The 25,446-nt window shown below is 40.0% G+C and overlaps 1 protein-coding gene across 4 annotated transcripts in view; it reads right to left on the reverse strand.

Annotated features, from left to right (window-relative positions):
- LOC119550137 (matrix metalloproteinase-2) overlaps positions 1–25,446 on the reverse strand; it is an 85,059-nt gene that overhangs the window by 8,475 nt on the left and 51,138 nt on the right. Inside the window, exon 1 of one of the 4 annotated variants that reach the window (XM_037858640.1) lies at positions 6,088–6,151. The exons of the other annotated variants lie outside the window; for them this stretch is intronic. The gene's annotated coding sequence lies outside the window, so the exon portion shown is untranslated. Of the gene's footprint in view, positions 1–6,087; positions 6,152–25,446 lie in introns of those variants that run through there. 4 annotated transcript variants of the gene reach the window in all.

The raw sequence follows: 25,446 nt of genomic DNA on the forward strand, positions 1-25,446 counted from the left end.
TGGCAATTGATTGAATTGAGCACATCGGGCCATGAAATGTTTGTCCGCAGGCTAACAACTAAATCACCGTCGGCAGTCGGCTTTTGCATGAAGTCGGCAACTAAGTCATGGCCAAAATACCTAGAAAAAAAACACCCAAAAGCCGTAATGGAAAAGGCCGGCGGCTCAGACGACTGCGGGCATTGAATTTTGCAATTTCTCCTCAATCGCATAGATTTTTCTTTAGCGCAGAGACAATTTCGTGCACATTTTACTTGAGTTTTCCTGCCATCAACTTCCGCCGAAAGTTTTCCCAGCATTCTACGGGTACATATATATATATATTTTTTTTTTTTAGATTTTCGCTTTGTTGTCAGACAGCTATCGAAAAAGTTTCCCCATGTTTGTGCTTTGGCTGCTGCAGCCAGCAAAATGAGTTTATTTTTTGCTTAATTTCGCACAAATTAAAACGCTTGGAAAATAAGAAATCTTCTCTTTTTCGGGCAATTTTTCCTTGTCGTCGCGCGAAAACTTTGCTCCTGCTTAAAATTTCAAATGTTCCTTGGATGTTCTGAGTCAATTACATAACTCTTGTTGCTCAGCTGGACGCATTTCGACATGAGAGTGAAAAGTGCTGGGGGCTGGAATATTCCCCGAAGTGCAAAGTGGCAAGAACATGTCTCATAAGTGTCGAGCTCAAGTTGAATTTACGCTGGATATTTAGGCAAAGGCGCTGGGTTAATTTAAGGCAGGCCAACTGTCTTTAAGCCAACCTCGAAATTCCGTGGGTATATCGTTTTACTTTCTGTGCACCTGTTCTCGGGGTCGAAAATCTGAACTCTGCCCCAACGACAAACATAATTATGCTTAACCGTCTGCTCAACATTAAAAATTTAAGCCTTTGTTATGGCAAGAGTGTGTGTGAGTGGGCCAAAAAGGGTTTTATACATCAGGAAGTAAGAGTTGGAGTGGAAAACTCAATAAAATAGCTTAAAAGCAGGACAGCCAGCCGGCTAAGTCTTAAAATAATAGCCCGGTCAGACTGTCCAACTGGGCTTTACGTGGTTTTCCCTGGATTTCCCTGGATTTTCCCCGGTTGTAAAGCCACAATAACCCACACGCCACGAGGGAAACAAATGACTTTGTATCTTGTGCTGTCATAACAAATTTAATTAATAAATAATCGCAATTTAGCCACAAGAGTAATAACGAAAAAAAAAGTATGAGATGGTTATAAATGGGAATTTACCATTAGCCCGAGATACCAGAAATTGACAGAGTCTCCATATACAGATATCCCGGGCACTAACCAGTGACAAGTCTCAAGTGCTTAAAATTGCAAATGTTATTTTCTCATAGAGAGCACACAACCAGACGGACGACCGACACATGCGGGATGCCAGAGGCCCCAAAAGGTAAATATTTGCCACAAGAAGCTGCCCCAAGTATGCCATCATGCCATCATGCCATCCTGCTATCCGTTTGCCCCCGGGGAGGAAATCCAGGAATGGTGGGCAGGACGAGGAGGAGGAGCCCCAGACTTCCGGAGCTTGGCGGTATCAAATGGCATTCCTTCCCCTGCGAATGCCATATGCACTTATAAATTTATTGCCCAAAATGATTCTTGCCATTAAGCATTATTAAACTGACATGCTGCTGAATTTCGCCCGCGGCCTCCAAAAATTTCTTGACGACTTACTTTTTCTACGAATTAGTTTAAAGCCCTGGTTGTTTTTTATTCATAATTGGAGTGCTTTTTATTTTTTTTAACATGGAAAACACCTCACGCATTCACATAAATATTAAATCATTTGTGTGTGCCTTGTTTTTTAAATTGGTTTGAAGATTGAATTGTTGGTTTTTCTTAAATTTGAAATTTTTTAAACACTTTTTTGTAGAATTTGTTATATAATATAATAGATGCACATTATTATTTTTCATCGTTAGAAATATTATTTAAATGTGTCAGTGGTTATTTTGACTATTTTGTTATAATAAATCGGTAATTGTATTAGCTTTTTTTTAAATATAACATTTATTAAAATAGCTAAATAGGAAAACACCAATCATTCATTTAATTTTTATACATTTTTGGTTGTTACTTAAATTGGTATAATGTTTAATGAGTTATTGAACCTCAATTTGTAATATTTCTTATTCATATTTTATAAATTTGTTTATATATCTGTGCCTTGCCTTTTTTTCGTCAACTATTTTTTCAATATTTCCTTAATGTGCCAGTTAGTTTCGTGGATACTCTGTCCTGCTATCGCTCACTCAAGGAGGTTGTGATGGATACCATATCGAAATAACATCACACCCAGGTTGAGTGAGTCAAAGCAAGACAAAAGCTGCTAACTTTGCATCGGTTTCACTTTTTGTCTAGACAAGCAACTTTTGGCACTTCATTTGGCAACTTTGGCCGGGCCTTTGAAAACAATAACACTAACACTCTCGGGCCAACAGCAACAGTTTCATTTTGAAGTGGTGGGACTAAGTCCGCTTCCTGGGGCCTGAAGACCTTAAAAAAGGGCCTGAAAAGGGACCACTTTACGCATGACTTTTGGCAAACAAATTGCATGTTTTATACATTTTTTGATTTGTACGTCCGAGTCCGGAAGATTCGTACCCCAAAAACCGGATCCGGACTTTCGTCCTAATTGAGTGGCAGTCGCATGTTTTATTTATGAACGGAGCAGGCTACCAAAAAACACATAAAATGAAACAAAAGAAGGAGCTGACTTGATGTGCAACGACTGCTTAAATTAAGAATCCGCACTAATTTGACACTTGATTGAATTGAAATTTTTAAACGCTTCAGCGCAGGAAAAGGAAAATCTGCAAAGCCGGGGCGATTTGCAAGTGCTAACAATGGGGCACAGATAAATGTGTGTGGGTATAGTGAATCCTTGGACAGCATACACAATAAGTATACGCAATAAATCATAAAATAAATCGCTTACATTCATCGCCGTCAGGACACAATGCTCCATTCAGAGTTCCGCTTTTTCCTGCAACTGCCAGGATACGTCTAACAAGCTGTCACAAAAACCCATGCCATATAGATGGAAAAAATAGAGGGAAATAGATGGTGGGGGTAAGGGGAGATCTATACAAAACCATTTGACAAGCAAAGGCGCACCACATCGTGGCAAAGTAAGCAGTCAAGCCTGGGCGCCAAATGATGCGCAACGTTATCTAAACTTCGACAAATGTGGTCTGGGTTTGCCAGGGCAGTAAAAGGAAAGGTATATCCCCCCCCCCACCCCATCAGGTAAAAGGATCGAAGCGCTGTCGCACGCTTTTCAATCAAATTCAAATTTACTCAGCACACACAGACGACACAAATTCAACTGTGAAAATTTAACACATTACCGAGCGAAGGAAAGTGTAGCACACACAAATTGGGGCCACATGGGGAAGGAGTATCCTGGTATCCTGCGGATATGCGGTGGTTTTGGTTACCAAGGAGCCCCAACCAGAGCCAGGAAAGGCACAAAGTGAACTTCGGTTAATGCATATTTAATATGCAATCTGTGTGTCAGGCGGTGGCAAATGTTTAAATGAATTTGCATAACTTCGGGCCATCAATATATGCAATTAAAATATCTCGAGCATCTTAATAAGTTTGAAAATTAAGGTTTAATCAATGTGGAAAATGTCTTGGGAGCTTCATGAGCATAACAATTAAAAGTCGAGTACTCTGTCAGTTGAATTTAGCACTTTTCGTATATCAAACTCAATGGTTTGTCTGCCTTAAATGCAGTTTAATAAAATTATGTACAAGGATATTACTTTTTAATCAGTACTTTAATATGCCAAAAGGTTGAGCAATTGTAAAATCACAAAGAAAAGTTATCAAGTGAAGTGCAATAAATAATAAATTATACGTTACATGTATATTTTCTGATGCAAATGCTTTCCAATTTATTTGAATAGGTGGGTTATTATGGCAAAAAACAGGAAAAAGTACAATAGAAAAAATGATAGTTTGAAAATATATAAGAATTAAGCTGGCAAAATGCCCAATATAACAATACAAAATTGCTTTTACAAATTACAATTTGGGAATATAAGTGGCAAGTCAAAAGAATTTCACAAAATATTTTAATTTTGAACACTTTTAACAGTAATCTGTTTTTCGTGCTGGCCAAAGTTGCAGTTTTTACTACAAATATTTGCCACAACTCATTACAAAGTTTGTGATATTTCATTATTACTGCAACTTTGCATCCGATGGAGTGACCAAAAAATGAAACCCAGTCGCTGCAAACTCTCAACAAGTGAGCCACTTAATTACGTTATTACAGCTCGTCCCAAAAGGGCCAGAAATATCAGGCATATATCATGTGTCCCATAACTTTGCCGGTCAGACCCCCCGAAAAACTTCTGACCGAAAACTGTTGCTAAATATTTAAACTCTGTGATTGGATAGGGCCAAAAGCTGATTCCATCAGTGGGACAGCAGCAGCAGGACGACCTGGTTTGCTTTTTGGACATTTTTAAGCGCGCTTTTGTCGGCTTTGCTTTGCTTTGGCCTTGCTTTCGGACCCAAAAAGCAACTTTTCGACGGTATTTACACTGGCGACTGTCGACTCATTGGGCGCTTACTGCTTTGCGGTGTTTAATCTACTTTGCTTATGCTGCAGCTTTCCCATCCGTTTGCCATTGGCTCTTCCGTGGGATTTTACCGCCCCCCCCCAAAACCGAAAACCGAAACCTGAAATCCTGAAAACCCCGACCCTTGACCCCCGGGTTCCCAACCAACACTCCAGCCCATCATCATCCGCCAACATCTGTGTTGTACATGTGTGTTTATCCCGATTTTGTGCGCCCCTCTTTGTGTGTTTTGTTGGCTGTGTAAAAAACAGCTTAAGCTGCGTTTCACTGACTTTGAATTTTTTATGCGCTAAGTCGACCCCGGCAAGCGGTCTCCTCCGGTTCACAGGCGGGCTAAGCTGCTTTCCTGCTTTTCTGGTTAACTGCATGCCTCGAACCCATGTCCTCCGGTTGCCCCCAAGAGCACAGCTCAAAAGTTCCTATCAATTCGGAAATATGCTGAAGGAATTTTATTGTAAACTGATTACTGGGACTGTAAACGGTGTACTTAAAGTTGATTTAATGTGTTTTTTATCAAAAATACCAAAAAATTCAAAAAAAAGAGTTGTCAGTAATCATAAGATCAAATGGAAAAACGTATTCTTAACTTTCGTTTCTATGCGAACTTTTATCCAACATAATGGTTTTCCTAAATGCTTAATTAGAACAAGCATAAAAAAATATGAATTTGTTAAAAAATCCTTTTTTCGAATGTTAAGAATATTATTTTGCATAAAATATAATCTTAAGTTATTATAGTAAGCTCATCAATACTAAATATATTATCTGGGCTATAAAGAGTTTAAAAATTTTGAATTAAATTCCATGTATTAGTCTTCAGGTTTAAAATTGAAGGTACTTTAAATTGTTCGGAGCAAGTTATAAGTGCATAATATTCAAATTTTATCTGCATATAATTTAAAAGTGCTTACTTTACTAAGGGAAAATATAAAATATATATTTTCAGTGCAGTTGCTGCTCAACTTGTACTGCCTTGTTTGTTTGGGATGGAGTTTGCTCAAATTGAATTGCACATTTGAGCGCATTCACCTAAATGCAAATCGGATAATGGAGATGGAGGATACCTTTTCCTGCCGGGGCGTCGACACTGCACTAAATTGTTTGGCATTAGGAGTGCACCACCTCCCTCCCTTTTTCCCATTCAGAGAATAGATTCGCACCCTGGGCTATCATAACAGCTCCAGATGCAGTTGGCCATAACGCTTGGCATTATCGAAGCGTTTTGCATGGCACTCGCTGCAGGAGAAGTCAATTCTCCACTTGGGCCCCAAGGTTTAGTCAAAGTCATGGCTTTCGTAGGGCGTACAATGCACATACATATACCCGGTTGGTGGAGGACAGATAAAGACATATTGTAAACATTAAACAGCTATCAGCCGGATACGCTCGACTTTATTGATTCCACCAGCTACCCGCTTTTCCACTTTTCCACTTTTCCCATTGTGCTACTTTTGGGGGAGTGTCGGAGGTGTCAGCCGAAGTACGTACTTTGATTTTACAACCCGTCGGGCAAAGGCAAAGGCAAAGCCAAAGTGTCTCGAAAGGCAAACTCACCTGCAAAGAAACCATAGAAAGAAATTGAAATTTTAGTCAATTGTATATAGCGAAAACACTCCCTGTTTATATACCCCGCCATATGAACGTATATATATATATTTATGTTTATTTTGCTGACAACCTAAGCTCGCGAAAACTGGTTGCTGAGTACCAAGGATTGAGGACTCTGGATTGAGGTGTGGGTCCTGTATCCTTGCTCGCTCACATATCGATTACCGGGTGACGTCGGCGGGGCCAAAAAACAAAACAATTTGTCAAACAAATGTGCCAAAAGTTGATGCCAGCCAATGGGTAACTTATGGCGAACAAACAAACAGGGCAAGGCAAACAGAAACAGAAACAGAAACAGCAGGAAGGAGCAGCGCGTCGAGGGCAAACAAGGAGTACGGTCGAGAATCCTTAATGCAGTGACGCAAGGACTTACGTCAGCCAGTCGATGGAGCGCTAATATAATACACCTAACAGGTTGCGAGAAATATGAACTCAATATGGCTAATAAACTGATACAAAAACTCAATCTGAACTAAACTTCAACGGTAGACATATTACCTTCTAATATTTTGAGGTTATCCGCTATATTGCCAATTAGACCGAATTGGAAAACCTTGTATTGTATCTGGCTAATAACGTTATAAATCTGTTAAGGAACATACATTTTGCATGTATTTAAGTCTGCTCAGAGAAAATATTTAACGAAGATTCGAAAATTATAATATATGGATTGTCCACCTTCTAATATTTTGAGGTTATATGGTATGCTGTGTGGCCTATTGAACTCGAGCGATATGGAAACCCTTTTATAAAAGAAATATTTCCTTAATAAAGTTCAACTTGTTTCTGTTTTATATCTCACAACAATATTTTTCCCCAAGTTAAACAGAACACTTCCCAAATTCAGTTTCCAAGTTCGAAACGCCCCAACCCATACGAAGCCCATCAAAATATTACCCACATTTCGCATAGTTCCCCACATAAAACTATGGGCAATTCAAAAGGGGCCACAAAAACATTGTTCGATGAGTAATATGTGGTTAATAGCAATGGCGTAGCATTTGGCAAAGGGACTCGACTGGACTGTACTGCCATCCATATGCTACATCCATAAAATCGAAGTGTCTCGATGCTGGGGAGACCATCAACTTAATGATGCATAATGATATGGGACGCGAGACGCGGCCCATTACCCACACGCAGGGAACAGGGAGCACAGGACATCGCCAGAGAGCTAGAGAGGTCCTGCCATTATGCCATATAAGTCCCACCCATCTGTAAATACCACCCACTGCTAACCACTTTGACGTTTCTGCTTAGCCAAATGGCCAGTGTCATCGCCGCACAGTTTGCCGACTTGTCAATTATTTATTTTTATTGGCATCATTATGATTTCTGGCTGCGATAATGACGTTGGAAATGGAGCTGGCTGAAGTCCTGCTGAGGGGACTTTGTTTATTTTAATTTCATTTAATCCAAATATTTAAGCAGCTGCAGGAAGCGGAGAAAATGGATAAGCAAGTGTCAGTCTATGACGTATGGTTCTGGCTTTTTAGCTTCGAGATCTTTGGGACTCAGCATTTTCTGGTATAAAATATGTTATTTCATGTGTTTTCTTTTGATTGGGATTGCTTTAGTTCGTTGAACTTGATAAGTCTTAACTCATTACTTTGATAAATAAAGATATCTGAAGGGAAAGTAAATTTTTTGTCATTGAAAACCGGTTAGTTTAGATTCCCTTCTTAAGTTTTGATGTTAAGATCACTAAGAATCGATTTGAAATTTTTGAAAAATATTTTCTAGTCCTACAACTCAGACAGACTACAAAACCTTCAGCTGAGCCTAAGCTTATTATTTTGACCAATGGGTTTTTCTAAGCCTTTAGCGAGTACTTCCCTGTTAAAACTATCCTACCAATCGGTCTGGTTGGTTCGTCGATGGGTTGGCTGGCTTCTGAAGTGAGTTTCCCTGAAGCGGGGCATATGTAATGCTCTTTGTAGAGCCGTGTGGGTGCAGTGTGTCTGGGTCTGTGGGTCCGGGAGCTTGTCATGTACACACTTAATGCTGAAAGAGTGTCACTAACAATATCATACTCTGTTTGTCCGCCGCCCCCTGCCAGTCTCGCCCCCTTTTAGCGTATTTGTTTAGTGCAGGTGACATTTAAATTAAGCTGCTGCCGTTTCCCAATGCCCCATACCATCCCTATACCATCGCTAAAAGTCCTTTCGTGTACACACAGATACTGTCATACGAATACAGAGATCCAGTTGTTGAAGAGAGACTGAGTGCAGACGGCGCTCGTTAAACTCAATAAACGTTTGCACTTTTTATTTATGTTCCCCTGCAATTGTTCGTCGCTTGATTAAATTTCTTTGTTGTTTCTATTGGGGAGTGTGTGTGTGTGTGTGTTTGTCCGTCCCTCTGACAATTAAACTAGCCAATTAAACTTTAGCCCCTGAACCCCAGGAACATCAGTCCATTGGCCACTGTCTGTTTGTGTTAAACCGACTCCCGACTCCCCACTTTCTGATCCTGCTGCCCCACAGGATCCTGTATCCTGTATCCTGGATCCTTCTGGCTGGGCTCCCTGGCAAAGTGTTAATACACAAATACCCAAATGTGTAGTTAACACGAGTTGGTCCTGCCCCGCCAGCTCCTTCTTCTGGCCGTCGTTATCCTTCAGCTATTTGGGTTTTCGGTTCGTTTATCCTTGCAGTTGGTGGAGGTGAAAAAAAAATAAGAGAGAAAACTAAACCAAAGCCGGGGGAAAAAATAACTGCTGGGCGAAAGCCAATCCGAAAGAAAGTGGATAGAATTTGTCCCGAAACAGGATAACAAAAATGGTATTAGGCAGGATGAGGGGTATTTAACAAAGAAACTTATGCCTTACTATTTAAGCAATGCAGCTCAACTAAAAATACAAATCAAATTTAGGAACTACGGTCTAAGAGGATTTAAAAAATTATTTTGAATTTTAAATTTGATCTACTATTTGCTCTTATATAAACAATCATAGATGTGACCTGTACCAATTTATTTTAATTGAAATCCCTCTTATTTACCTATTAGTTTTAGTTTTAAACTATACAGTGCAATCACTTATTTAAAACTTATTTTCAGTGCTTCTCTTTCAATTTTCTATTTGCCAATTTATTCCCAGGGGATTGCCTGGTATTTCCATGTTTACTTAGCATTTTTATTTCTGGTGTTGATTTTTCTATTTTCCTCCACCGAAAGTTTGGCCAAAGTTTTGTCGCAAAGTTGAATGGCTTTGAGTGCAGTACTTTTTTTTTAGCCCAAGTCAAAGCTCAGTTTTAGCCTTCTGGCGAAATAAGCGAACTCAAATTAATTCCAAACCCATTGTGAATTATACATGATTTCCTGTGGAGCAGAAAATCCTTGCGCATTGTGTGATGAATGCTTGTTAAACTGAAACTGATGCATTAATATCACCCATTTATTAGCTATTTCGGACTGAAAGCCTTACTTACTTAGGGCTTATCGTTCACTTGCCACTCAATTCAATTCAATTTAATTCAATTCGATGCGATACTAAGAATGCCAATTTCCATTCTTTCTTCGTCACTTCCGTTATATAAATCAGAACAAAGTGAAATTATCCTTTGAATGGCAAACAAATTGCTGAGCATATTACGTATACGTCGCATGTCGCGAGGTTGCCTCGGATTGAAATGGGCACAAATCCATTGATTATTTATTTATGGCATGCGAAAGGTGTACCGAGCGTTGTTTGACAGATTCAATTGTATATGGTTTATAGGTATGTACAATCCGAATGAATATGTAGCGAGTGGTTGTGAGTTATTTCCGTTTTATATTGAGTCGAAAATGTCAAATGCATAACGAGAGAAATTCACAATTTTGATGTAATTGACAGCTAAAGGATGGCTGGTTGGTTGGGTGGTTAGGTGGTTGAAGGGTTCTTGGTTTGGGTTTTGGGTGGCCATGTGGTCATATCATAAAATGTCAAACTGGTTGGCCATACCAGTTGTTGTTCGTGTGCTGGCAACGGCAACATTTGGACAAAATGCCTTCTTATTTGACAGGCCATTTGGCAGTGACACGACGTTACAACGAACAGCTGCGACCACAGGCGGCGCCACAATTATAGTCGCAGTCCACGCCTGATTTATTATGCAAAGCCCTTTAATTAGAGTTCGGCCAGAACTCCATCTGGCCACAAAACATCGTACATACAATGAACTGCGCTAAATAGTAATGTTGCAAGTGGTACACTGAGCAAGCTACATTAACCATGTATTTGTAGTTCCCTTATCAGTATTTTACGGATCAACAATATTAGTTCCAAAACAAAAGTTCAAAGTACATTTAAAGAGTTTACTTTTCATCATCTCTGTTTAGAATATTTTAGAGTACATAATTTTCTGATTTTCTAAAACTAAAACCTGTTATAAAATTTTGGAATGGCTTAAGCGTGGTAATTTTCCAGCACAATCTTTTATTTACCATGTATACTTTACAAATTGAAATAAAATTGCAATTATATACTTCTTTCTATGTTATAATGTTTTCTAAAATAAATATATTGTACTTCTGAGCTAAAAATAAATTGTTGCATACTTTCAGACACCTAACTTAATAAAAAAGACTTTTTTCAAAACCCCAGTAATATTTTGGGAACCCTCGTTTACCTTTCCCCAGTGTATACTACATATAGGAAGAGGTAAAAATGTTAAACGGAACAAATATTTTGTACTTCTGAGCTAAAAATAAATTGTTGCATACTTTCGGACACCTAACTTAATAAACAAGATTTTTTTTTAAGCCCCAGTAATATTTTGGGAACCCTCGTATACCTTTTCTCCAGTGCATACTACATATAAGAAGAGGTAAAAATGTTAAACAGAACAAATATATTGTACTTCTGTGCTAAAAATAAATTGTTGCATACTTTCAGACACCTAACATAATATACAAGAGGTTTTTTTTTTAAAACCTAGTAATTTTTGGGGAACCCTCGTATACCCTCGTTTTCCCCAGTGCTTACTACATATAGGAAGAGGTACGTACACACATAATAATTAAACAATGAACCGCAAAACAATTAGCAGACAGGACAGGACATGCAGGAGCCAGCCGCAGCTGGTCGAGATCCTTCGAAATCACGCCAAGGTTTTTCAATCGGGTGCCGAGCCATAGTTATACCCGTATATCCCTATATATATATACCCGTAGCTCCCTGCGCTGTCGCATATGCAAAAATCAAGCTGACATCTGCTTAAGTGGCCCGGGGTTTTGGGCCATGGCAGTGCACCTGGCCTTTAGCAGATGCTGATGCTCCTGTGTGGAGTGGGTGGTGGGTGGTGGGCGGTGGGTGAGTCCTGTCTGCCAGGTTGATTGGACATGAAATTGATAGCTCACCCACATGTGCATATACGAGTGTGGTGTGTGTGTGTGTGTGTGCGGTTTGCATGTGTCCGTGCTTAAGCAAGTTAATTGAATTTTGCACTCAAGTCGCCAAGGCTCGTGTTGCAAGTGCCACCAGTCGCTGCTGGGGTGTTGCACTTGCACCTGCAACTCGTGCTGTCGGTGCCATATTCAAACATTGACAAGACATTTCTGAAGTTTTAAGTGCATTAGCTGTCAGGCTGCGTAAACAGCAGCAGCTATTTTGCATTCGTGGGTGTAAGCCCCGAAAAGTAGGCCATTTAGTGGGTAGTTGACCAAATGAAGGGGAACTTCTTTTAAAACCTTTTTTGGGGGGAATATTATGTTTAAATAAATGGTTTGCCCTAATTAACCAGTTCTTAAAAGAGCATACATACATTTAAAACTGCAGAAGGTACTTGTTTTCCGTATTGATTAACTAAAGTTACAAAAAATCCTATTATATGGAGATAAATATTTTTTAAAGCCTATTTTGGGGGATTTTTTACCTTAAAAAAATATTCAGCCGTTAATATCCAATGTAAGAAAGGTACGTATTTGCCTATTAATTGCCTTATGAGACCTGATTGATTTTTTTTAAGGTCCTGGCAACCTAAAGTAAAAATAGTTTACACCTAAACAACAAATAGGAATTATTAAATCAATTTTATGTTCCCATGACTGTTAAGAGAAGTCCAATCAGCAAGTCAAAAATCAAGCAAGTGTCATAAGCCCATAACTCATGCAACAATCAATCAATCCTGAAAGATTTGTAAATTCTTTCTTCTTTTTCGTTTACATTACAAACACTACTCCAATATAATTCCATTTTGAGCCTCAAGGTACTGCAGCTGCTAATCAATTTTATTTTTATGCAAACAGTTATAACTGAATTGCCCAGCAGTTTGCATTGCAATTTAAACAGAACACGAAATGGAATTTATGCATTTTAAGGGATCGAAGCGGAATATTTATTGAGGGTGCAACCCACAAGGAAGGAGCTGCAAATTAATTTTCACCAGAGCAGTAGCTTTCAGCGCCGCCAACTCCTGGCCCAAGAAATTCAAGAAATTCCCCGAAACATTTTTCGAGTGCCGAAGAAGAAGTGCAACTGTGAGCAAATAAAAAGGGGACCGAGAAAAAGAGAAACACAAGTACCGACTGCCATTCCATTGCATAGATAAGCACATGCTATAAGTTTCGTGGCATAACTGGCAGGAGAACAGGGCCCAGAACAGAGCCCAGAACAGAACCACTCTGCTATTACCATCCGCGCATCCATAAATACGGCACCCCGCTTTCTCTCGCGCGATGAAAATGTGCGCCAACTAAAGCAATTTACAGTTCTTAAAACAGGCAAAGCGGCGAGGCATGCAACTGAAACTGAAACTGAACCTGAACCGAAACTGACCTGCCACCAGCAGGCGGGGAAGGGAATTGGAATGGGAATGGAACTGCAGCGGCAGGACCTCCGAAAAGGACCACCAGCCAAAGCAAGCAAATGGGAAGAATTCAAATTATCTGTTAGCGGCAAAACGGGCGAAAATGCAGCGAAACAATGCTATGCACTGTGAAAAAATTGCTGTAACTATATTAAATCATTTTTGAAACAAACTTTAAAAAATCCTTCAATCGTATACCCAGAGAAATTGGGGAAAAGTTATTACAGAGGTCAATTCTTTACAGCATAGGAAAAAAAATGTTCCTTCACTTATAAATTATTTCGGGATAAGGATATGTATTTGTTTAGGAAACCATAAAACTATTATATCATATATTTTTAACAAAGGAAGTCTTTCAAATTCCTTACTCCCTATATAAATAAAAAGAATAGAATCCAAAAAATACATTTTCACAGCATACTTTTAGGCTTATTAACCAACTATATATTTTTAACAAAGGAAGGCTTTAAAATTCCTTACTCCCCAAATAAATAAAAAGAATGGAATCAAAATAATACATTTTCACAGCATAATTTTAGGCTTATTAACCAAATAAATATTTTCTTGTTTTCTGTTTAAAAGCTACATTATTGATTTTCATTTCAAGAAAAGTATTATATTAGTTTAAACATTAATCCATAATTGTTAAAAAAGCAAGGCAACTTAAGGCAAACTTTCAAAGGATTCAAAGTCCCTTTAAAAAAAAATATTTGTAGTTGATAATAAATTCAACTTGTCAAGAAGTACATAAGAAATGATTGCTTTTCCCTTTTTCTCGAAATCCCTTTTTCTCTCAGTGTTCACTGCTGAAGATGCAAACGGACTTGTGTAACCGGACTCAGTATCCAAAGTTGGAGTTTGGAGTTGGTTTCCTTGGTCCTTGCTCGTTGGTCCTTCCCCGTGTGTGTGTGTGTGTGTGCGCGGCAAACTTGAGTTCTTTGCACACATTCTGGCACTTGAACATTTTTCTTATTGTTCCAGAGGCGGCGATGAGAAGGGTAAAGGGGGTCCCAGCAAATTGTGCGCGCTGTGTTCTCTAACGTGTTGGGCTTAACTTGGCTTGGTTTTTGGTCTCGGTTTTGGGTTGCCTTGCCCGGTTTATTTGCATGCCAAAAGGCAGCACACAAAGATCCTAAGTGAAAAAGTAACTCGGCATGTGTATCTGTATCTGTGTGTGTTACTGCTGTATTTGTGAGTATCTGTGTGAGTCCTGGGGGCAACTCACTTCGCTGCCTAATGCATGAGCGCCAGATGAAAAATGAACTTAATACAGTTGCCAACTACATGGACCAAAAAGCAAATTTTGAAGGGGGGCTTGTGGGGGGAAGGGGGGGCTGCCCTGCTCGGGTAATTTGCACGCTGATTTGCAAAATTGGATATTGGAGTGGCCGGCATCATTTAAGGCCCACGCACAGCTTAAAGTCCAATTAAAGTGGCCACTAACCGAACTGAACTGAACTGAAATGGGTATACGGTCTGATTTAATGGCAAATATTTTCGGTTTATCCCTTTGCGGTGTCTGTGAGGCGGCAAAAGTTAAGTTTCGAAACAAAAGCCACGCACAAAAAAGTTGACATTTGGATGCCAACATTTGCAACAGTTTAAGAGGATGGTATTGAAATGCTAGGCTGGCCTTTCCTTTCCAACTTCCGAGGTCTTTATCTGCAAAGAAACGGTCTTGTGGCTGCCTTCTCTGTGTCAAGCAATCTGACAAATTTATTCATTGTGCAGCTTGGCTTAATCCATTAACGACCCCTTTTGCCCGTCACTTTCTTGGGCAAAGTTTGGGGACATTTTTGGCAAATTGCAAAGCAGACAGCATCATCTTCGAATCAAATAATAAACCAGAGATCGAAGGAAAAAATACAACAACTTTGGGCGATTTGTTTGCCTAAAATTGATTGAATTGAATTCAAAAGAAGGCATCGACTAGATTTTGAATAAATTTAGCAGTGCTTTTCACCGGTAAAATGTTGATATATATCCTTGTATCATAGTTTTTTTACATTTAAATTTACAAAGGTGTCTAAAAGTATGCAGTGAATAAAGTTTGAGTTCTAAATATATTGTTGCATACTTTTAGACACCCAACATGACATTTAAAAGTGATTTCAAAACCGTAGTGATTTAAAATTCCTATTAATTGGTTTTAAAACTATTTTCCTTCCACTCCTATTTGATTATTCTGCTGAACATGCAACTTTCCGTTTTCCTGTGTAGACAGTGTGGCCAGCCCTGTATATACATTTTGCTGAACTCAAAGACCGGGCTCTGAATTTGAATACATTTTTTCAATTACGGCAAAAGTGGCAAAACAGTTGTCAACATTTCCAGCCAAGACAAAACAGCAAGAGCAGCAAAAGCAGCAAAAGCAGCTGAAACAGTGGTAACAGCTTCTACGGTATCAGCAGCCAGGGAGGCAACAAAAGCAACTGAAGCAACAAAAGCAGCCAACGCCGACTGACAGCTGCAGAAAGAAAGATGTCAGTTGTCAACAACAATGCCCCAAGTTGCAACAATAAAATTCTGACACATTGAAAAATGTCATTGTGTAACTTAAGTAGCCGGCATGCGAAATGGGAAATGGAAAATGGGAAATGGGCGGCGGATGGGTGGGTGGTGTGCTGCTTATGTAAAACACACATCCTTGCACACCCTACCCTCACTCACACACATGCAGATCCGCAGGATGTACCGCCTTTGCTCGCCGACGTCTTGGCCGCCTTCATCTTCATGCGTCCTGCCTGTTAATTTACTTGCAGTTCCGTTCCATTTTTATGGACTGCCGCCATCACGCTTTCCCCTTTCTCCTTTCCCCTTTCTCCTTTCTAAGCATGTGTTTGTGCCCCAAGTGTGAGTGTGTGTGTGTGTGTGTCGGCCATTTGTTATGCAGTGATATGGCATCAGGCTGGCCTAGCAGCTTTTTGTGTGCTTTACATAACAATCCCATTAGAGATGGGTGCGTGATAAGCCAAACAGGATGACAGATTGGATTGGTCAAATAGAAGAAAACTCTGCTTTATTTGATAATAAAGATGGGCTGATAAGGAAGAAGCCATCAGAAATAATACATAATAGATACATAAAGGTTAAATACAAATAAGAAACACATTATCCTAATAAGACCTATATCAAGATCATATCTTTATATCCCATTTTAGAATTATCAGGCCAGTATGTTAATCGAATTCGACTTGAAGAAATGTTATTATTTGTTGTATTTGAGTAAGTACTTAATAACAAATTTTATAATTCAGATGATTCGACAATTATTGTCTAAAAGTTTTGCAACTTGATTTAAAAGTCGAATGCGAAAAAATTTCTTAAAAGTAGAAATCAATAAATATTAGGTTATTAAATATATTAATTAATAGCTATCCTTTTCAATGGATTTTCCAAGGATTTTCCAAGAAAAAGGAAAATATATTCACATTCTAGCTCTATAAAAATTAGATTTTGCCTAAACTTTATATGTAAAGTGTTCTAATAAATCATCCATAACTTTCACCTCACGCACACACCTCTGAAAAATATGGCCACACAGCCCCGAGCCGTCAGGACACTCACTCACACAGCCAAACACCGAAACACACACACTCATGCATGTTGAGTGTGTTGCTTATGCAAGCGAGAAATTTGTTATAATGTGCAGGCCATGGAAATCGAGTGAGGGGCAGACGAATCGGATAATGCTGGCGAAGAGCGGAAAGTACGTACAAAATATAGCACACATTATGTAGCATAGCATAGCATACCATATAGCATATAGCATAAACGAACGGGTCTGATAAACGCATACAAAGCCAGCGAGGCGTACACTTTGGCCCAGGCCTAAAAGGGCGAAAAACGGGGTGTTCTAAAGTTATTTTCCCCGTCGATCAAGTGCACTGAGCCGGTTTATGGTTACGTTCAACAAACCTCGACGAGATTGCCGGCAGCACTTATTGTTGTATGATTTTTTTCGTCGCCTCTCTTATAATATTTTTTGTTTATTTTTATTTTTTTTGCCACACCAACACGGCAATTGTAAGTGTTGTCCGCGCCTGCGGCATCTCCCTGGGAGGTCGGAAAAAAATATAAAGTCCTGCGCATAATTTAATTCCCCTCGCAGGACCCTCGCTGTTATCATTGTCCAGGCATCATTATTACGTTGAATGGAAAGTAATTGCTTTTGGATCAGGCAAAGTGAAAGAAATAACGAAAAAATTAAGCCGTCACGAGGCGACAAGTGTCCTGGGCGAAGAAAATCGTGAGAAAGGCCGTGGAAAAGTCGTGGAAAAGCCGAAGAAAAGTGCCTGACAGTTGTCTCCACCGCCTTAAGTGATTTGCGTAAGCAAACGGAATGGCCAGATGTTGATCTCATTAGCTTACGTTACGACATTTCGCTGGAAAATCGACTGGGGGAAAAACACTTCTTACCCTTAAGTTATGTCACGTGATTAATCACAGACTGCCGCCCCTACATGAAAGTCTTAGAATTTGTTTGATATTTAGCCTAGCAATTGAATAAACGCAGGCTTTGCCGGCAAGAGTCAGAATTTCCACTTACAGTTGGTAATTAAATTGAGACGTCCATTAAAATGAAAGCCCGTCGGCTCGTCTCTTGCTAATGCAATAAATTGGCCAAATTGTAATTAGTTTCACACTTTATGCTGTCGAAAAAGCAGTGGGATACGGATACAGGCATAAATTGCTTTAAATTTATACGGCTGGCTGAATTTGCATTTGGCTCATATGCATATGAGGCAATAAGGCCTCCCATACATGGCTAAGACGCTTACGCAGACAGTAATTGCTGCTGTCTATGCGAGTGCGTGCTGCATTTGTCGAGGACTTACGAGCTTTACCAGAATCCCCGATCCCCAATCTTTTTCCCCCCCGGCCCGCGGCTTAATGAGCAAAAATGTTCGCACTGCCTGCTGGCACATAACCCACTTAAATATGTCATGTGCACACCAGCGACACCCCCGCCTAATCACACGGCTCGGCATTTGAATTTCCAATGCCGGCACACGCCCCTCCAAGTGTGCAATGAAATATGTAGCGCATGAATGTCACAAACAGCAGCGCCATCCAGCTTAAATGTCAGCCAGGATGCGGATGTGGATGCGAATGGCCAGGATCTGCACAGGAAAAAAAGCACAGCTCAATAAAAGTTCGATATTCGCAAGTCAAATACATAAGTATTTAAGGAAATCACATTGTTCGAATGCGTAATGCTATAAAAAAGGAAAAGAAAAAATAGTTAAGAGGCTTACGCACAGAACATTTGACTCGGCTTGGGACCAGGTTCGAGTCCTACAGCTACCTATATATTATTTTACTAGAATAATCACATTTATTATTGAAGCTAGCAAATTATTATGAAATCGTATTATATACTTATAGATTTTCACCCGGATTTTGTTATATAACAAGGAAGAAATCTATTGCATTTTATTTTCGAGAAGTCAGTTTTTTTCTGTACTTTTTTGTGCTGTTGTGGAAATTTTTTTTTTGTTTTAATCGACTCTATTATTTCAGGAGCAGCACTTATGTAACGAGTATGATTTAACGATAAAATGAACAATATTTTTTCATTATATCGAAATTTCGGAACATTTACAATCTAGTCCAGAGTTGTATCTTCAATCAATATATCACACACTTTTTCTTTCTGTGTGATTGTTGTGTTCTGTGAACTCAGAACTGGTGTCGCCGTCAAAGCACTTTATGTCACAATAATTTGCAGCCTCGTTGTGAGAGCGTGTTGTGTCTATCTATTCATTTCACGTAGCTGCAGCAGCAACAGCCAACATCTTCAGGTTGCGAACTGAGTTACGGCCTCCGGAGTTGGCCAATATGCATATGTAAAATATTTATGAGCGCGTGCAAATTCATTTCATTGCTTCAACGCTCTTTGCCCTTTGCTTGGCTTCTTTTGGGGTAAAGGGGAAAGTGAAACGGGATGATAAAGGGGCTCTACGAGAAACAGAAATATGCATATCATTGCGAACACATTTCCTAACTTGGCGACACATATTTGCACATCAAAAACGTAAAGACAATTCGGTTATTTTCAAGAAAACCCCGAAGTGTTGGTCTTATTAAGATGTACTACCTGTTACTAAGGCCACAACTTTCTGTATTGGTATTCTGATTCTTTGGAAATAGTTTGCAAAACAGAACTTGGACTAATATTTATAGAGAAGAAAATGCTGAAATATATATTACTGAAATAGTAAACGCATTCCTACATAGTTCTTAACTTCCAAATAAAACATAACAAGCGTAAGGAAATTGATACCTATTATAATAGGATAAATATCTGAACGGAACAAACTCAAGATCCTTCAAGGCCTTCTGCTGCTATAGCTCTGTGGTTTTAAATATAATAAAAGTATTAAGTATTAGATATTTATATTAAAATATTTAAAGTATAAGTCCCAACAATATGTACATTTCATTATATAATCTAAAAAAGATTCTACTTTGTTTTATAGTTTTATAAATTATATTAAATGGAACTTGTGAAAAATATCCATTACCATCCACCCATTTGTTTGAATAAATATCTAAATCTAAATCAGCCGCCGGGGCCTGCCCACATTTTACTTCCCATCCTTGTTATCCTTGCTTGTCCCTTCCAGCAGATAGTTTATAGTGCCATTTTATTATTGTTGCCAGTGTTTTGGGGCTGTGCACACGAGTTTAATGCAGCGCGCGACAAATTTTCACAGCACATTTGCAAACATTTTCATGCGAGGTCGTTGTGCTGCTCAGCTTATGTGGCCCTAACTTGGCTAAATGGGTGGCTGACAAATTGTTAAAGCGGCCAGCCAGCGAAACGGCCAAACAGCCAAACAACCGAACAACCAAACAGGGAAACAACCAACATTTGTTGCCATTTCAGTTCTGTTGGTTCGGGCTCTGTTTTCTGTTTGCCATCGATGTTGCCATTGCTGTTGGCGTGTAAATAAATACAACATTGCAGATTGTACAATATGCACGACACGCGTTTATTTGTATTGTATTTATATTTCATGCTGGGCCGCCGCACCAGGACTCAGGATTCAGGATTCAGCGGGATTCGGCAGGATCCCGGCGATGGCCGTGCGGAAATCGCAAAAATATTTTCGCTCACTGGCGGAAATGAGAAAAATATTTCAGCTTGGGGAACGACGAAGGGAACGCCGCTTATGCCATGCAATTTTAATGCCGAATATTATTCGTAAATGAATGAGGGGCTCTATTTGCTGGTCCTGCTGGCTTTTTTTTTCTGGCTTTTAACTGATTTCGTACGCCAGTTAGCGCTGGTAATCTTATTATGCAACACTTTTGCATAAAATTGAATGTTATTTCGCTGTCTAGTTTGTTTATGAGTGGCTGCAGCGCACGCGGCGTATGCGTAATATTCATACGGCCCCGAGCCACCGAATATACCGCATGTATGTACGTTGTACATATAGCGATGTACCGAATGCTGCGTGGCAATTTCAAAGGATTAAGCGCTTGAGTGCGCAAGGACATGACAGCACTGCGATTCGTCTACGTGGGGGTATGACCCTCCTCGTAGACCCCTGTGGACCCACAGGCACCGATTTCCCCTCCATTCGCATTGACTTTGCATACAAATTAAAGTTTCCGAATACTGTCTGCTGCTGGTTTCGGTTTATGTAATTGAATTAGGCGACTAGAGACAACGACCCGGTCAAATACAGGGTAACTTGGGGCAACATCCGATACTGCTGATTTCAGGCTTAAACCGATTTTATGAGCCACCATTAATCGGAAGTGAAGGGGGGATATGAGACTTACTGTTGGTGAGCTTTACATTAAAGGTTTATCAGTTGTAAGCTCATTGGCTTTATTTGGATGCAGTTATTCAATCAGCTGAGTAGCTTTAGATTTTCAGGATATGCATTTTAAAACATATATTTAGTATTTTAAAGCAAATCATAATAAAAATGTCTTCTATTGAAATATCAAATTTATATCACATATTCCTATAGCCTTACATGTTTTCATATATTTTCCTGCATAAAAAATATATAAAACAAAACATTCGGTTTAATATTCAGTATTTACTTGATGTAACATCTGACTGCCCCACGTTGGGCGCCACAACTTTTTTCCACAGTGCTTCAATTCTCTAGTGTTGGGCAAAAAATCTATTACTCTGCTCTTGCTTTTTGGTTTTGACCTATGCGAGGGGCAACGTGCATTGAACTGGTCGCGTGTCAGATTGCGTTCAATCGCCTCGCCCCCTACGCCCCTTTCGATCCCCTTTCACCCCCTTTTCGAGGGGGTTCCGATCCCCTCGGGTGCCATAGCGATTGATTGGCTCTGGGGCGGCGCGACGCGTCGCATTTGTCCTTTTGTTTATTGGCTCTGCCATGCGAGAGGCGAGTGTGTGTGTCTTTCGGTGGAAGTTTTCATTGTATTTAGCGGAGGAGCAGCTCTATGGATTGCGGATTGGGTTTCCCCGCTTTTCAGCAGGAGCAGCAGCTGCATTAATCCGATTTCCGAGCCATTGTGCCAGGCAGTTGTGGAGCTGCTGGAGCCACGTTGTGCACTTTAAGTTATATAATGCCATTGTTTGTTGCATATTTACTTTTTGACGGTTTGCTGTCAGCTTTCCTGGTGCTGCTGCTCCTTTTGTGCTGCAATTCAGGCACGTATATGTCGTTTATGTCGTTAGCCCAACTCTATTCCCCATTCAAAGCCAACTCCATCTGTCGTCTCAGCCACTCGAAGCCAATCCATTCAGCATTTTTCGTTTCGATTCGTTTCGATTCGATCCGATTCTGTGCAAGCTGTTGCCAAGCGTAACTAATATTGGCAGTTGCATTTGGGTTATTGTCTTTCTACTCCAGTTGCATTCCGAATTGGAAATGCAACCGAACTCGGCCCAAGGGAACCGCAATCTTTAATGCCTGCCGTGCGATCTGCCGCCGGCAATGAATGTTGCATGTTGCATGCTGATATCTGTCCATGGCCAATTGACTGAGCCCACACATATGTATTCGACTATTCGACAATTTGGCATTAGTCTGGGATTTCGTTTGCCTCAGGCGCCAGCACTTTCCACACACCTGAAGATAATTGGATTTTGTGCATGTGCTTTTGGGCGACTGACTCAAAAGGGGATTAGTCAGAATGGGGTTAAGCATCGATTGATTGATTAATTGTGCATCACATATTCGGATTTATAATGTCATTTATTAAATGCACTTCAGTTATCCAAAGGAAGTGCCTTGCATATGCTAAGGAGAGTAATTTGAGCTACACTCTTGTCTCATAATCCGAACAGAGTTATTGATACTCAAGTTTTGGGATTATAATTAGTGGCAAGGAGTAGCTCTAGTTTGCCTCTCAACAAACTGCCGTAATTAGCTTCGAATTCCACTTGAATTTTGCAGGCTAATGAGTTCTGGGGAATTTCGGAAAATTGGCAAAATATTCTCCCATCACTGCATTTATTCAACCATTAAGCAAGAGCACTTGTAATGGAAACTTTAACGCAATCTCGGCTCACTATTGCTGGAAAATTAAATATTTTCTGCTCGGGCACCTGGGCCACCCTACATTTTCCTACCCCTTTTCCCCAAAATAAACCCAATGTCATGCTATCCGGCACTCTGTGTTCGCACTCGAGCTCACCAAATTTAAACTTGATTTTCGTATTTGCTCTGGCAATTTCTTGCTGCCTCTGTGTTTTTTCGGTTGGCCATTTTGGGTGGCTACCTCTACATTTATGGTTAAAAGTTTGCACTTTTTATTTTCACCTACTATCCTCTGGATTTTTCCAACAATTTCTCCGCTTCTCCAATGCATTTCAGCATTGTGTGATGGCCACCGAACAGGGAAACTGGGGAAAACTGGGGAACCTGGGAACCCCGGGAACCTGAAATCCCGTAGAGAACATTTGTCCGTGGGTCTTGCGGTTGGTACAACGTGCGTGCCGTTGGCCATTATTACACCTCTCCTCGATCGGAAAAGTGGGCGGGTCGGTGGTGTTGAGTGGCACGTGGAGTTGTTCCCTTGTAGTTTGGCATAAAGTGCATTTTGTTGCCATTTTTCCACGGCGCTTGGCTTATTTCGTTTGATTTTATGCGGTTACGTGAATTCATTGGAGTGGTGCTGCCTCGACCACCCCCACCCCCCTCTCTTTTCCCCCACTTTTCCACTTTTCCGATTTTCCGGCCAACCGCTCTACGCTGTATCTCTTGTATGAGCTTTTAACGTAAGCGATTTTTTATGTTCGCCAGTGGTTTTAATTTCAATCATTTGGCCTGTGGCTCGTTCACTTGGTTAGTCGGTTGGTTGGTTGGCTGGTTGGTTAGTTGGTTTTTGCCAAAGGGTCAGGAAGTGGGTGTTAAGTTGGAATGGCACTTGAAAATCAACGTTAATAATTATGCAAATGCGTGGGCGATGAGCGCACAAATGCGATTAGCGTCGAACAGATTTTCCCCTATTTTCCCTATTTATACGTTGCTCACTTTTTCATAGCAGCACTGTAATACGAATTTTTACGATTAACTAAAAGTTAAATTTCAGGAATTCTAAGTTGTGAAGTTATGCTATTAAACACAATAGTAACGAAGAGGCTTTACTGTGATAGAAGTGGCTTAACATGCAAGCAGCGCTAGAACTTGTTGGGAATTATAGTGTCGCAAGAGCACTTTGTGTATTGTTCGACCTTGTTTCGCTTGGATCTCTATCAGTGTTTCTGTTGCAGTAGAGGTAAATTCATTTTCCTTCACTATATTTGTAACGCCCTTCTGTTACACAAATTAAAAGCTAACTTTCTTAAATCAATACCCAAATTTTTCTGAGTGCCTACACCACACACATAGTAGCACGAATTTTTACGATTAATTAAAAGTTAAATTTCAGGAATTCTTAGTCGTGAAGTTATGCTAACACACACAATAGTAGCGTAGAGGCTTTACTGTGAAAGAAGTGGCTTAAAATGCAATCAGCGCTAGAACTGGTTGGAAATTATAGCGTCGCAAAAGCCCTTTGTGTGTTTTTGGACTTTGTTTCGCTTGGATTTCTATCATTATTTCCGTTGCAGAAGTGGTAAATTTATTTTCCTTCATTATATTTGTAACGCCCTTCTGGTACGCAAATTAAAAGCTAACTTCCTTAGATCAATACCCAAATTTCTCTGAGTGCTTTCACCACACACACGTGCGCACGACTAATTGCTATATCGTTTGACTAAGGCTTTAATGCTATAATGGCCACTTGAGCCGACAAAGTTGAGGTTTGTTGCGTCCACTTTTTCATCTAGCCCTCCGCCTCTACATATGCTACAAATTAGTTATAATTAAGTTGGAGCACACGTTGCCCGTAGTCCGTAGTTCGTAGTCCTGAGCACTCTACGTGCCGCCTCCAAGTGTTTTAATAAGCCGGCTGTAACCCACTCCCTTGGAGCGCCGAAGTAACACAATTCGCGCTGCCAAGTTGCTTACTAGACACATTAAATGTAATTAGCTGCGCTAAGGTTAACACAGCACTACAGTTAAGTCAGCGGGGTCTGGCCGTCGCTCCCTAATTAGTTATCTAAAGTTAGTTGGCGACACTAATGGCAGTGGCACTACAACTACTACGACAGCCCTGGCTGTTGGATTGCGTAGCATACTTCGCAGCATTAGCATTTTGCCCTGGGTCTTCGTCGCAAATCATTTGCTCAAGTGCAGAAACAACAGGGCCTCGTTTTTTTTCTATTTCCTATATTTTCGCCACTCATTTCCCCCCCCATTTCCCCAACCATCTGGGCCCGTAAATCACTCAAAACATAATGCGCTGTAGTTAAAATATGCGCACAAAATGCGGGCAAATTTGTTGAAAGTTTTTCCTTTTTCCCAAGCTATTTTTATGTATATTTCTTTTTGCCCAGCGATTTTTCCAGCGCATTTTCCTTGTTTTTTGTGCGAAAGTTGTGGCCTGGCTTATTGAGTTGCTTGTGCTGCTAAGGACACGTCCATAAATGTATGACTAGCGGAGCAGCGAGACTGCAGCTGAACTGACTTTGTACTTGAACAAGTCTCTGAAAAATTGCTTGATATATGTTCTGCGCGCCGAAAGTTCGGGGTATATATTTTACCACGGATTTAACGATAGATACACAGAAATTTACATTTTATATCCGACTGACATGAGCAATGAGCTCATTTATTGTTATGGCTGCAGTTCCATGGAGCGAAATAAAAACAAGAGTTGAATGATGAACCTTTTTTGGGATGGTCACCAGCAAAAAAAAAAAACCCATGTTATACCCACAATCAACATCATTGCCGTATCATGTAACCAATGTTTACTTAGTTTTCAATGTTTTCTTTTTTGGTTTTTTGTTTTTTTTCTTATGTATATTCCCTGGCCCCGAGGACAGTTTAAATATTTTCCTTAATTTCTTTTCAACATCATTTTTTCTCCCCCCACTCAACCCACCTATTCATTC

Source organism: Drosophila subpulchrella, chromosome 2R, assembly GCF_014743375.2.
Source record: "Drosophila subpulchrella strain 33 F10 #4 breed RU33 chromosome 2R, RU_Dsub_v1.1 Primary Assembly, whole genome shotgun sequence".
NCBI lineage: Eukaryota > Metazoa > Arthropoda > Insecta > Diptera > Drosophilidae > Drosophila > Drosophila subpulchrella.